Source organism: Alligator mississippiensis, chromosome 11, assembly GCF_030867095.1.
Source record: "Alligator mississippiensis isolate rAllMis1 chromosome 11, rAllMis1, whole genome shotgun sequence".
Classification (NCBI taxonomy): domain Eukaryota; kingdom Metazoa; phylum Chordata; order Crocodylia; family Alligatoridae; genus Alligator; species Alligator mississippiensis.
In genome coordinates this window covers 15,418,147-15,433,366 of record NC_081834.1, presented here as the reverse complement: position 1 = coordinate 15,433,366, position 15,220 = coordinate 15,418,147, and the positions used below count along the sequence as shown (strand labels likewise).

Sequence of the window (15,220 nt, the reverse complement as noted above, 5' to 3'; positions counted from 1 at the left end):
GGGGGAGTAATTGATAAACTGAACGGTAGGGCTAAGATTCAGAGTGACCTAGGTAAATTGGAGGATTGAGCCAAAAGAAATCTCATGAGGTTCAACAAGGACAAGGCTGGGGGCCAACTGGCTGGGCAGCAACTCTGCAGAAAATACCTGGGGACCAAAGGGGACAATAAGCTGAATATGAGCCATTATAGTGTCCTTGTTGCCAAGAAGGCTAACAACATACTGGGCTGCATTGGTAGGAGCACCTTCTAGGCCAGACTTGAATATGTAGACAGTGTTATTCACTTGACCAGTTACTTTTTTGCTTTATCGTCATGCTGTAATATTCTTACTCAGCTAAAGATCAAATGGACTAGGTAGGTATTGGGGGAGGGGGTATGTGAAGCGGGCAGTATTCGAGTTGGATTCAGCCTGATTTGGGGGACAGTGATGTGATTCACTGTCCCAATTTGATTAATTCGAATCTGAATCTGAAGATTTGATTCCGATTCAGAGAATCAGTGATTTGGCCATAGACACAAATTTTGTGGGGGGTTTTTTACGTACCTTGGAGGTACTGGGCACGGCTGAGATGGTGGGACAGATGGAGTGTCCCGTGCGAGTGGGGGAGGGGGGGGCCTGCACACTTGGCGGCGGGATCCTTCAGGCCCCCCCTCACCCCCCTAGCTTGGCGATTGGCCACAGGACAACTCCAGGTGAGCTCCAGACCCAGGAGGCACCAGTCGCTGAGCTGGAGGGGGGGGGGGGTCCCCCCGCATGCTCTGCGGCAGACCTAGAAGTGGAGAAGTGGACCAGAAGTACTAGAAGTGGACCCCCCCCACGCTCCTGTGGGATGCTCTATCCGCCCCACCATTTCAGCGTTCACGAGCCACGCCTGGTACTTTGAGGTATGTAGAAAAAACACAAAGCTGCATCTGTGGCCGAATTATCGAATCTCTCCGACTTGAATCGAAGGTTTCCAATTAGATTCGGAGAGATTAATGGGTCTCCCGATTCAGTTCAGTTTCAGAGATTCAGCCGCTGAATCAAATCAGCGACCAAAGCTTTGCACAGCCTTACTAGCTATCAAAAAGATAGTGCTAGCAGGATGACCTTTACCCTGATACCTGTTTCGGCTGTAACCTTCACACAAGGACCTACAGTTGAGGTAGTAAGGATTATCTGGGATATCTGTTAACAATACTAAACGTTGTAGGATGTCTTTTCTGAGGCTTATCCTCTTCTTCATTCCAGCTTTCCCCCCAGATATGCGGGACCTATACTTATGCTGGATGTGTACAAGGACAATAGACACAAGATAAACCTATTTACAGTGATATTAATTTAAGGTTAGGACCATCATAGGATATTGCATCAGGGAGACCACGTCCCCCCCCCAAAGACCAACACAGTTACAATCACCAGTGAAAAATACCTCTGCCTCAACCATAGACTTGTCAGCAGGCTTCTTGGGAAACACTCCTTTGCCATTGTAGAAAGCAGTAACAGCATATGATGCTTCCCCCTGGACCTAGAAATTGCCTCTTTTCTGAGAGGGTTAATAAAGGTGTGCAGCAAGGAAAGATTTAAGTAGCCATCTCTGCTAGAGAAACAGTATTAGGTCAAGTGTGCTTTTTATACAAAAACTCTGAAGGAAGTAAAAGTCTTTTCCCATTTAAGAATTAATTTTGAAGTTTAAACATTAACATCTGTTTTATATAGCATACTCTATTCCAAGTCAATCAGATGGGTTGCTTCAGGGCTTAAAGTCTTAGGATAGGACAAAACAAGTGATAAAAGGACCTATATGGTTGTGAAAAAAAATGAAGGTGCTCAGAGCTATCATGGGGATACAAGGATTCCTCAGAGGAGACTGATAATACTTCAGATATTTCTGATTATGCAACAGAGAATTAATGGTAGAAATTGGATGACAAGTAGGTAACACGTGAGCTCTGCAAGTATTTGCTTATATACAACTGAATACAAATTGAGACATGGGTCACTGTATGACTTGGCAGGATGAAGAGCTAATTGCTGCACTAAAATCAGAGTAAACAGCAGCCATGTCAGTGCGAAGCATCAGATTCAGTTCTGAAGAGCGTACATTGGAGTGCTCTCACACTAATATTCTAACTTGTCAGGGCATCTAAAGATTGTTTGATACACCAAAAAAAAGAGAGAGATTAAATATAGGACCGAGGTCTTAATACAATGGGGTGGGGAAGGAAAGAAAGTAGGAAAATACACCTTGATCAGAAGAATCATGTAAAGTTGTAAAAAACAGACAGAAGAATTATTTTAAACATAAAAATAGTAATCCAAGTCGACTGCTACACAGTATGATTCGTAATGCCTTAAAAATGCGATCACTTGCCACTTAGACCAGGCATGTTAAAAGGCACTGAAAGTTGGGCCAGACCACAACAAGCATGCTTAAATTTACTGAGATGAATGCTTTCACATAAACACAAAGTAGAAAAGGAATGCAAGTGGCAAGTGTCTGTCTAGGTATTTACCATTACTGAGCACATCACTAAGCAGGCTTTTGAAAAAAAAAAAAAAAAAATCACTGACAACTCAAATTAGGGGAGTGAGGGGGGAGGAAGAGGGTGAATTGGGGAGAAGTCTCTGCCAACATTAGAACATTTTAGTTCAAATGCTGTTTTGAACATAACTCATAAGCATCTGTTGCTGTTTAGCATTGTTTATGTAATATTTTAAACTAAATTTAAGCCCCCTCCCTAAAATACACTGTAGACATTAGCTCCTATCTAGACTTTAATTTTGCATTTCAGCACTCAAGTAACTGCATGACCACTTATAGTGGATTTTGAAGTGTAACCAAGTTTGATAGCTAGCTACTGTAAGTACAGTCATGAAACAAGCTCAGTCCAGTGCTTACACTAATATTAACAATACATGTCAGAACTATGCCAAAGTAAAAAGCCTACGGTTCTTCTTAAAAGTTCTTGTAATGATATAAATCCTCCATAACCAACAATGTAAGCCCCCTTGTAAACTACTTAAATTTCAGAAAAGCTACACAGGAAAAGTGACCTTCAATTTTTTATTTTGCATATTCACCCATTAGCCCAATGAACTTTTTTTGGTTAATTAAGATACCTGGGTAACAAAATATTAACACTTTGTTTTGTAAACATCCTACTGGATAACAGGAATACTTAATATCCTAACTCCATGAAACTCTTTATTCACTCATCTTCTCCATTACTTTTTTGCAATTCAGATTCAACCATATCCCTTTGGTGCCTAGATTTATTATGACCAACAATAGATTACAATCATTTTCTCTTAACACCTTTAATTCAAAGATGCATCCTACTTTGAAAAAAACAACACAAATTTGTGTAACAACTTGATTTAAACCTGAAAGTTTTGCCCGTAAAAGTAGGGCTTAAAAAAAAAAACAACAAAAAAAAACAACCCCCCCCCGAACACAACAACAACAACAAAACCCCCCAAATCCCACCAAAGTAAAGAAACTTTAAATAACTTAATTTTAATTCCACTGAAATATACTTTGAAGTTTTATTTTCCAAGTAGTATTTGGCCTTGAACTTGGTACTATCACTCTTCAAGAAAAACATACCAACTCTAATTTTCTGTGTCCACACAAAGGTCTGTTCAGGGTGAAAAAATAGTTATTAATAAGAGTTTCAGGTGTCTATTATGTTGCTGGCCTCAAAAATAAAATAAGATCAAACAAAACACAAACAAAACATTGATCTTAAGGTGTGTGCGTGTGTTAGATCTCCCTAATCCTTCACGTGTTAAAGGAAAAAAACCCCACATAGTGGCACTATGAATCACAAGAGGCATACCATAGCATTACTAGTTTAAAACAAGGGCTAGTTAAAGCAATCGTCAGAGCTTGCCAAGTCAGTCACGCTGTTTATAGTTTTGTTCAACAGACACAAGATTACTACATATTAGACTCCATCCTTCAGGATATGGTATTCGTCAGAGTGTCATGATGCAATCCGTCATGGCTGGAAACAAAATGGCTGGAAGCAGTTGCACAGAGCGTGGACAGCCCAAACATGGAATGTGGACAGGGACAAATTCAGGTTCTGCAAGTTGGCTAAACCGCGGCATCAAAAGCAGAACAGTTCATTACTGGGGATTTCCCATTCAAAAAGCTATGGGAAATATTCATGCCATTACACCTCTCAGCACAGCTTTTCACATTCCTATAATTTGAGTAGTATGTCAATTCAAGGCTTCAATTATTTGACATAGATTCAAGATACTGGCCTGTAAAAAAGTTGGGGGAGAGGGGAAGAAAAAGGGTGGCAGGCAGGAATTAAGTTTCTGCATAACGTGTAAGTCAACTGTGTTTAAAAAAAAAAAATCAAAAAAAAAAATCAGATCATCTATTCTGTATTGAAGAGCTTGTGGTATAACTAATAAAAGAAATCTGACTGATAGCAGAAATTATTTAAGCTGTTTAAGGCAGACAAGGTTCTTTGGGTGAATCTGATATCTTTTATTAGACCAACCCAAATAGTTGGAGAATAGTTATTAAGCAAGCTTTCGGGTTCAAAAACCCTTCGTCAGGCTAAGGAAGTTTCAGCAGTTGGTGTGTGCTCTTCCTGGATGGAATGAAAAGTAAAGCAGCCAGGGGCTGGGCTGTTTAAAGCTTTTTACTATTATTATTATTATTATTCCCTGTTTAGTCTCAAAAGCACAAAACACAATTGGAAAAAGAAATCTGTTAAAAATATACCATCCCGCCCCTTAAATTAATGGCTGAGAAGCTTATAACACATGAGACATCTAACACCATGGCAAGACTTAATATTCCTGATATTTCAAGGCAAAAATAAGCGCAGCTATATCTATATACATGCATATATATCTATATACATGCAACAATGTGTATGTAGATCTATACACACACACACACACACAAATATACATATTTTTTAAGAGACCTTTCAAAGCTTTTGTGAAATGCATCTCAGAGCAAAAGCAGACCCAAGCTATTTTTATCCTTTTGCAGGTCATACTTAATTAACTGCCTATTTTTACACAACATTATTACAGTGTAAATATCACGGGACAGATCACCAATCCTTCCCACAGTACAGCTCCATACCACAGGAGGCTACAGATACACGTGGAGTCCCTGTTTCTGGTGCATGAAGTATGCATCTCTAGCCCTTGCCCCTGTCATTCATCAGCAGCCCAGCACCAGTAACCAAAGCTTCTGCCAAGACAAACACTTGGTCCTTTCCTTCATTAGAAAGCATTAGCCAATATCAACCTGATACTTTTCTTTAATGTGGACAGTGTTAGAAGAATCATACCAGGGATCCTTACCATCCCTGTGGTTATGTGGATGAGGGAAGTATGATTTAGTTCTATGGCTGTAAGTTCAAAGTTATACCTTTGAGCAATGGAAATCTCACTTATTTATATCCCTCAAAAGGCATATACATAAATCTCCACACAGTGAATAAGAACATGCCTCAATTTATAGAGGATCTGCAACTTCTCTGTGTAAAAGAAAAGTTTCTACTGGACTTACTGGACAACCAATCAGCATATTGAAACAGCCTGTCTGCCAGCTACAGTTTTAAATGCAAACAAGAATGTTTGCTAGATCTTGATTCAGAAGTTCTTCTGCCATGCCAGCAAAGTGGTATATTTATCCTTTAGGGAAGATTTGCTTTCTACAGTTTGCACTGATATTGTATACATGTGGTTAAAGACTACAGCAGTTGACCTCCAAGTTGAATAAATCAAGAAAATCGATCCCACATAATACATTTTACAAGCCAAGGTAATCAAATATAGGGAAAAAATCAGAAGAATGTTTACTTCAATCTATAGTTTGAAATGCTGATGTGTTAGCTGATGTGCTCAGCAGACTTTTCCAAGTTTAAGTAAAAGCAGCTTTCTGCAAATTACTATTTAATAGTAAACAAACATGTAGAAGTTTGCAACTACAAATCTCATGCATATGTACAATACGTAATTTCACATGGGAATATGCCTACATCCCTCAATTTATTATTTATAAATATGTAAAGATGTAGGACTTCTAAACTCCATACTTCCAAAAAAAATGAAGGAAGCACTTGAAAACTGTACCACATATAAAATGTAGTAGTATATTAACACCATAAACCTATAAAATACTGAACCAGGGGTGAGGTGCCACTGTAGCAATGTACTTTGATAAAATGAAAGCATTAGTACTCCAAAGCTTGAGAAGCGGAAGGATAAGATGGAGCAACGGAAAAAATGAAACTGGGTGAAGCGTGCTATATTAACCACATCTTTAAATACCTGCAGTTCAGGCCTACTGGACTGTTTTGCAGTCACCTGGATGATCCTGCTCAATTTTCTGTATCTGCTTTTCTATTTCCCAGACCTCCATGGACAGCCATGGCTATCTTGGTATTTGCTATACACACATCAACCTGGTAGTTAAGCATTAGAGTTCAATATAAAAGTCCATAACATAACAAGCTTTCTTTGTGATTCCTATGAGCAGGTGTGCATGGAGGTGTTCTTCTGCATTTGGAAGCAAGAAACATGCACTTGTTTACAGACACTGTTTTGGTGCAGAAGGGAGAGGAAGGGGAGGCAGGAAAAAAAAAAAAAGTGGGACATTGTTTTCCAAACCCACCTTTGGCCCAGGCATGTAGATTTGCTCTCTCTGACAAAGAGAGCAAGAGAGAGATTGTGTTAAACAGCTTATATTACTCAAGAAAACCCCCTCTTGATTAATTCAATGTCCTATCCTGAAGGCCTGTGACCACTGGAAGAGGTATTATACAAAAAAAGGAAAGTTAAAGAAAGACCAAATAGCCAAAAACATGGGTCAGAACTAACTACCCTCACCCCACCTTTCAACCCCAGCTACCAAAACAAACTATGCTCAAGCACTACATGGATTTAAGAGATGCACTGATGTGTTCTGAAAAAAGCTCCATGTTCAGCTGAAAGAGCAGTAGTCAGAACAGTGAAGAAAATTTTAAAATTCTCCTGTCTGCTTTAAAAATAAATAAATAAAAAACCCAAAGCTCTATTAGTCCTAAATATTCTGGGAAATTGGATTAAAAGACCCCCCCCCCCCCCAAATTCTTAGCACGCATAAAAATCAGCTTTTAAACATCTTTGCAAACAGTGTTCCAAATGCAGAAAACCTACAAAAACATGTTCATTTCGCTGTTAACTATACACAGATGGAAAATAAAATTTAAAAATAGTGTAGCATTTTTCAGGGTCATAATCACAGACATTAAACTTAAGCCCAATGCTTTGCAGCAAATGCTATCATTAAATAATCCAATCAAAACTGCCACATTCAGTTAGTTCAAGTCTCATCAGAAATCAGAGAAGTTAGAGTTAAAAAAAAAAAAAAAAAAAAAAAAATCAAGCTTTCAGAGTTACACAATGTTAAAAGGAAAACAGTCCGATCCTCAATATTTTCCCATTCTCACTCCTTCTTACTGTTGCACAACTTGACCTTTCGGAATAAAAATAGGGGGGTTCAACTACAAATAAATGGTAGAAAAACTCAGTCAAGTTTGAATCTCTCAACACCTTATTTCCTGTCTAAAGAGCCCTTTTGTTCTGCTTCCCTGCATAAATGTTAATATTCTGCCAGCATCGGAAAACAAAGCAACGAAAAGAAATTGATACACACATGAACCTAAGTGCCGACAAGGGTCAAACCAACACAACAAGATTAGAACCAAAAAATCCTACCAACAAAATCTGCACAATTTTCTGTTTGCTTCACCCCAGATTAACTTCACTTGAAGCTGTAGTCCAGAGCAACCTAGCCTGAACACCAAACCCCACCTCCTTCCCTTCCATTGGCTGGAATGGAAAAACTCCACCTTTTTAGGGAAGCTGGAGCCTCCGATTGGTAAAACCTAATATCCATTATTTAAAGAACTTTTCCTTGCTAGCAGGTTAGGTTCAGCAGGTTAAAACACCCTGGGCAAGCTGGTTTCTTAAAGAAACAGTACATGAGTGTAGTTGTGCCAAACTACAGCGTTCAATTGCATGATTTTGACTAGTTTCATTACCAAGTGAAACAGCTTAAGCACCCTCCAGTAAAACCAAACAAGAAAAGCTTAGATTTTGCCATGTTAGACCTTGAACAAAGAACTCTTGCAAGTACATAGATTCACGAGGCATTATTTATCTAGAAACACGAAGATAATGGTACAGATATCCTTTTTTCAAACCCAATTATTACTAAAGGACTAAATAATCTAAGTGAACTCAAAATAATTCAGTTTTAATGTAAAATTTAACTACTACTTGCTTTACCAATGCAATAAAATGTAGTTTTAGTTTTGCTGTGCACTTACCCCAAAAGACTGAGTACACTATACAGAACTCAAAAGATAAGAATTAGTTATCTAAATTTAAAAATCATGAAGTTGCCAGTTTCAAAATTGCTTTCTTCTGCTAATTCAAGACATGACTCAGCACAAAAAAAGTTTGTGCTATGGAAACCAGTATCTTAATCTTATAAGGATCTGTGCTTGTGCCAGAGAAACTATTTTTTGCTGACTCAGACTTTGTTTACCTAAAATTCATGCTTCCTTTAATTGGTAATTAAATCCAACTACATTAATAGTCAGTATTCCATGCAGCAGATCTTTACTCTTAGTAACTGTACTGTAGAAAAAACACTGGATCAGTTCCCAATTAAGCTCTTGGATACAACCTAACTAACATAAGGGCAAACTTTGTGAGCAATACTACAACTAAGTCTACACAAGTGAAAAGTTTAGAATTTAGAAAAAAAAAATTAAAATACAGTACAAAGGTATCTTGTAGCACAGTTCATTAGGAACATATGCATTCCCAGACACCCCTTAAGGAATACCACTTCTTTCTGACCCACTCCATCCAGTGCAAAAGGGAAGTAGCCCCACAAGACAAGTCCATGCCAACACAATGGAAGTATTTCAGTGCCACCATAGCTATAAAGCTTGCACATTTAGTGCAGTGCAGTATTTTCATGGGAATAGTGATAGTGGGCAAGACATTAAACCTAAAAATGAAACAGGCTATAGACTATCAGCACAAATGTGTCTGTTTTTGAAACTCAGAAGGGAACAGGAAGAAAACATAAATAGCCCTCTGGTTTTCAACACTCCCTTCCAGCCTACAGCAGCTCCCTGGTTCCCACCCCCAAACACAATTAAGGTCTAGTATACACTCCTAAATGGATGCCTATTTCACTTACATTAGAGGTTAAGCAGAATCTCCAGCATGTATTAGAAAAGTAGACGTACCCCTTCTAAAGTACTTTGCCACTGAAGATCAATGAAGTCCAAGATAGCTTCTTGTATTATGGCTAACTCACAGCAAATAAGAGGAATAGTCACAGCAAAATACAAGGTTCAATAGATGGCAATACACATACATCTCGTTCATAAGCAAAGGAAACTAACAAGAAAAGGGCTAACTTTAAGAAGCGTTAATTAAGAATCACTTTAGAGCCCTAACTTCAACAATCCAGGAAGCTGAATGCACTGCACTAATGATGTTAGTAAGGATATCTGGATGCAATTGTGCAGCTATGCTTGCAAAAGACAATATTAAATCATAAGAAGTGTCACGCAATCTAAGTAATCAATGGCAAGAACACACTTCATGCAAACAAAGCACCATGTGAGTAAGACTTATTAAGGGTCACAGTGAAATACCTGGGACAAATTTCAATGCTGCAATGTGGAATGAATTAAGTTGAATGGCCTGGGAGAACAACAAATATAGTCAGAAATTCTTACCACCAAAGCCAGTCTGGAAAAAGAGAATGTCTTCCACTCTAAAACCAGTTTAGTAGCTTGCTTGTTTTATAATATGCATTTACATGGTATCTTTCCTGAACAGACCCAGAGGGCTTTACACAACTCCTCATATATTTATACCACCACAGCAGTGCAGCCACATATGGGCTGGAACAGCCAAGTAACTGGCACATCGCATAAGAAATGGAAGGGGGGAGGAAAGGTGTGAAGAACTACTTGCTTTAAGTGTCCCCAAAAATATTTAGCTACCCTTGTAAACACCCCTCCAAATTTAAGGAGTTTACCAGAATCTAACTCAGATTCAAACTTTGCAGCTGGTCCCTGTCACCTCATCACAAAGTTCATGCATGAACACACCTGAATTTCAGGGTCAGAAATTTAGAAGGATTTTGTTACTGAAGTTACTGTCCTGTCTACTAGAAAACCACTTCAGGGATTGCTGAAAAGGAGTATGAAAGAGACCAATTTCACAGGTTTAATTCCATTTGGTGTTTTCCTGAATCATTCCAGATTTGAGAAATTAATTTTATTTCAACTTCTGAAGACTTAAGATATACCTCTGCTTCTCTTATAATGCTGGCAGAAACAGCAGGAAAAAGTGATGATAGCTGCAATCTACTACTTAATTGGGGAAGCTCTGAACAAGGGCAAGCTTAAAACAAAAGATTCAAGTCTTAGCTCCTGTTACTGCCACTGCCACTTTGCACTAGGGACAGCAACAGAAGTGCTTTAGTCTCCTTTGATTTTTGTAATTGTAGATCTAGAAGTCCATTCATGCTGTAATCTTTAAATCCATAAAAGACACTGAGTTAGAAGGACCTGATAGCTCAGATGATAAAGAAATGAGCCTTCACCTCTATGTCACCAGTTTGGAGACCAGAAGAGCAGTGATCAAAAGCTTACTATCTCATGGCTGTTCTGCCATTTAGATGAAAAGACACTAGTCTCAGTCCAGTTCCCAATGGACACATGTAAACTGCAAAAGCCTCTTTGACAACTTGCACCATTTTCCAACACTCTTACACACATTACAGGTTTTGTTCAGGTTAATAAGTAGCAAAGCAACATAGAGAACTATAGTTTACTCATGCTGTGCCTATTAGGGAGAAGAGACTTTGGCCTGTACGGCTATCAAGTGTGCCAGCACTAGAAAGAATTTAAGAATTACAGCTCTAACTTGTAACCTTTTTATACTGCTAAGTAGAATGGCAGAATTAGAAGTAAACTTGTTTACATCAGGTTTAAACACAGGACTTTACATCAACAAGTCTTTTATCAAAAAAGGGTGAGAGAGAAGAGGACATGTAGCTTGCCACTTCTCTCTCGCCCTTTTTTGAGAAAAGACTTGTTGACATAAAGTCCTGCCTTTAAACTTGATGTAAACAAGTTTACTTCCAATAATCTTGTAAACGGTGTATGTATGTACTACTAAATTCTGCTTGGAAAAGATATATTCAACTTCAAATAGCTATTATCCACCCAGTCTAGACAACTGCAGCTATTTCTTACATGCCAGTATTTTTGGAACAATGATCCCCAGTATTGTGTTCACATTCTTATATCACTGTGATGGGTATAGTATCAGAGCATATCCCTGAACAAATAAATGATTTATAGCAATCAGGTACTCTTTTATACCTCTCTGACATTAGTTAGCTGTGTGAGATTATGTGGAGTTTGTTTTTTCCAGGCATGCTAGCAAGTTGCTACAGGGAAAGCAAGGTCAAGGGGCAGGGATCTGCACTTCAAGCTGAAAGCTCTGTGGTTTTTTTGTATGCTCCTAAATCTATGGATGTGAACTTCATCATCAGAAACACATTATCTCCTATGTAATCAGCACAGCGATACACACTTCCACAGAGCAATGCCACTAATGTCAGTCAAGGTCCCAGACAGGCTGAACTTCAGGCATCCAAAACTATAACCATGGAGTGTGGGGAGAGACCCTGAACCTGACTCATTATTCAACAGACACCCTGTAAAGACAGCAGCAGCAGAGTGAAGGGCACCCAGTAGGCCCAGTAAGCTTGAAGCCTTTCTGGTGGGTTTTTGTTTTGTTTTTTTAACACTTTCAATCCAAGGTAAATGGAATGCAATTATCAAGTCCTGAGAGGACAAAATGTGCATGTGAACAAGGCCAGGTCTTCATCAGACAGAGGAGTGTTCAGTTTTCAGGGTCACAGGATGTAATTCTGCAACAGATGCTATGGGGAAAGTCCACAACAAACCCAGAAGTTAACCAGCTTAAGGTCTCCACTGCCAGGACAGCAAACAAACTCTTTGCTTCTGCCGGCAAGCACAAACTGTAGCGGGATATAAACTGCCTTCAATTCTTCTTTACCCCAGTATAGGGATGATCTTTTGGGAAGTGTAAACAGAGCAGAGTGTTGTTTGCACACTTATGACCATGACACTTCCTGTACTTTGTAATTCCCAGATGCTCCCAGGGGGGCTGCCATGCTGGTATTCATTAGGTCTGGGACCGGAGACCAAACCTTGTAGAATAATACAGGGGAAAGCAGGTATCACCCATCACCTCCTTTAGCCACAGACCACGAGGAAGCATCTCAGAGGTCTGTTGACACCAGGTAAGTAGTACGAGAAAGTGTGATTGGGATGGTCGAATTCAGTGGAAAGGTCTATGAACCCTTGCTCTTTTCTATACATGGAAACTGAATTTGTAGTAAGTCTGTACAAGCAAGCCCAAAAAGGGTGTAACGCTCGACTCAGAAATAGTCCTCAAAGCCACATGCATAACTACTGTATATCCCAGTTGTAGCTCAGAAAACCAAGCCCCAAGTTTGTGTATTTTCATTAATATTAACAATTTATAAAATGTAGTTATTACAAGAAAGTACACATTTACACAGGCATGGGAGATACCTTTACCAGTACTAACCATCATTGCAAGAGACCATTAAAATGACTGTCCTCTTCAGATAACTTTAAAGTGATGATGGCAAATCATTTGTTGAGAGTTAAAAAAAAAAAAAAAGTAGTCAGATACTGAAATTTAAACAATTTTTGGCCACGTTTTCACACCTAATATCATTTGAATTTTGAATGCAAAAATAAGTCAAACTTGAAATCATTTTCCATGTGTATAATATAGTAAATGAATTGCTCTTAAAGAAAAACAGGAAGAGACCTGAAGGCATGAGAAAAAAACAGGTAGAAAGGCATTTTGGATTCACTCCACTCTCTCAGGAGGCTTGGAATAAAAACACGGGCATCCAACAAAGCAAAGCTCCCCAAAAAGAGGGAGCTCACAGAGGTAGGCACACAGCAGAGCCCTCCTCTTGGAGGGGAGGGGAACCACACCTAACACGCAGCCCCTTTCTGGGCACCTCAAAAGCAGACAAGGGGGAATTCAAAGGACAGCAATAGAAGCGATCGAGACGCTGGAAGAAACAAGCCGGCAGGACAAGAAGGGCTGGGAGGTTGGCACAAGTCCAGCCCCTGTGACTCCACAAGTGAAGGAGCACGGTAAGGTCGCAGAGGAGGGCAATGGCAGGGCAGTCGCACGCAGACTGGGAGAACTGGTGTAGCTTGACAGCTCCTAGCAGGAGCCAGGGGACCAAAGGGTGTGGAGGGAGCACTGCCAGGATCCTCACCGGGCCGTGCCACACGTTCAAATCAAAACTTGATACAAGCCAACCACAGAGTCGTTCCACATTTCCAAAAGCTGAATTTCTTGCCGGTCGGCTTTTTTAGAGCCGGAGAGTCACGTTGATGACAGGAAAGTTACTTTTGAGTGTGTGACTCGTCTTCCTTTATGTCGCGATCGCCCAGTGCATTGCCTCATACGCGTGACCTATAGCAGAAAACTAGGGCAGGGCCCAACCCAGGCAAAGGGAGGGAGACCTGGTCCCACCATATATGTAACGTATGCCGTGGCCTTAGGGCACCAACCCCCTCAGACGGGGGGGGGGGGGGCGGCCCTGGATCCCACCATATATGTAACGTGTGCCAAGGTCTTAGAGCACACCCCCACCCCCTCCAAGCGCAAGGGAGGGAGCCTGGATCCCACCATATATGTAACGTGTGCCAAGGTCTTAGAGCATACCCCCACCCCCTCCAAGCGCAAGGGAGGGAGCCTGGATCCCACCATATATGTAACGTGTGTCGGGCCCGTAGAGCGCCCCCCCCCGGAACAAGGGCGGCTCGGAACAAGTCCGGACTTGCTGGGGGGAGGGGTACCGGCACCTCCTGTTTTGGGGGCTGAGCGGGGTCGCTGCCAGCCCGCGCCCCCCCCGCGCTCACCTGGCCCCGGGGCCGCTCCCGCCGCCGCCGGCCCCGCGCTCCTCGCTCTTCACTAAACTTTTCCTCCCCCCCCCCCGGCCCGTGTCGTTGCCCGGGAGTGACGCGAGCGGGCGCTGATTGGCGGAGCGCGGCGGGGGGGCGGGAGGGAGGCGCCGGCTCTGGGCGCTAATTATTACAGGGCGGGCGGCGACTAGAACCACAGAGCGGGGGGGGGGAAGAGGGGGGTTTAAAGGGCCAGCGCGCGCCGGGGGGGGGGCAATGAGGGGACCTCAGGAATAAGAGCAATGGGCAGAGGCCGTGACCCATAGGCTTGGGCCGTGACTCAGTTTCCCTGCACCCTCCATTGGCCAAGATGTGCCTCTGAGCTGTATCAAAGCCAGGATTGCCAACTTCATGATGGTTGGTGTTGTTCTTAAAGTCCCCGCTTCCAGCAGGTGAAAAACTTAGCTCTTTTTAAAAATATATTTATATATTGAGATAAAAGAAAGAGCTACCGGTTTCACCTGCCCAAAGCGTGGACTTTAAGAGCAACACCCAACATCATGAGTTGGCAAGACTGGAAACCCCTCCACCCCCCGGCCGGGGCCGTGTCTCCGAGCCCCCCGGACGGGTGCTGCCTGGGTGAGGCTATCCCCAAAAATGTGTGCGAAGCTCAGGGGAATTTGCTTTGGCTTCTCTTGTACTTCTCTGGGTATAATAAAAGCCCCCCCAGAGCCAGCCTGGGTGTAACGCTGCCACTTTTTTATAGAGAGGTAATAAGGGCCTTTTTTTTATGCAGCGTCTTCGCCGCAGAGCGTCGCCTCGTTGCCCGGGAGGCAGCCGGGACCAGAGCAGACAGGCAGGGTGGGATTCGAAGAGGAGGAGTGAGGCGGTGGCTTGAAGGAGCCAAGGAGCAAGTGCCTCGGTGGCTAGCTGAGGGAAGGAGGTGGAGGCTGCAGGAAAGGACACGAGATAGATAACGAGGCCAGAACCGCTCTAATATTTTCTGTAATCAAAAAAGTCAGTGGCAACTGAGACCTAGCATTTTCCAAGGGGTGCCTGGAGTCTGAAATGTTTGGGAACTTCATATTCCAGGTGCTTATACCAGACAGACTCGGATAGGAGAAATACGAGCTCAGAACATTTCACCGGCAAAATAGGGAGCGAGTTCTCAGCCGGCTCCT

General features: G+C 41.6%; 1 protein-coding gene across 2 annotated transcripts in view; it reads right to left on the bottom strand.

Annotated features, from left to right (window-relative positions):
- Positions 1 to 14,146, bottom strand: part of ZFAND6 (zinc finger AN1-type containing 6) — a 50,800-nt gene extending 36,654 nt beyond the window's left edge. The window contains exon 1 of one of the 2 annotated variants that reach the window (XM_059714603.1): positions 14,058 to 14,146. The gene's annotated coding sequence lies outside the window, so the exon portion shown is untranslated. Of the gene's footprint in view, positions 1 to 7,725; positions 7,826 to 14,057 lie in introns of those variants that run through there. The other variant, XM_059714602.1, reaches the window with a different exon arrangement.
- Positions 14,147 to 15,220: the final 1,074 nt, after the last annotated feature.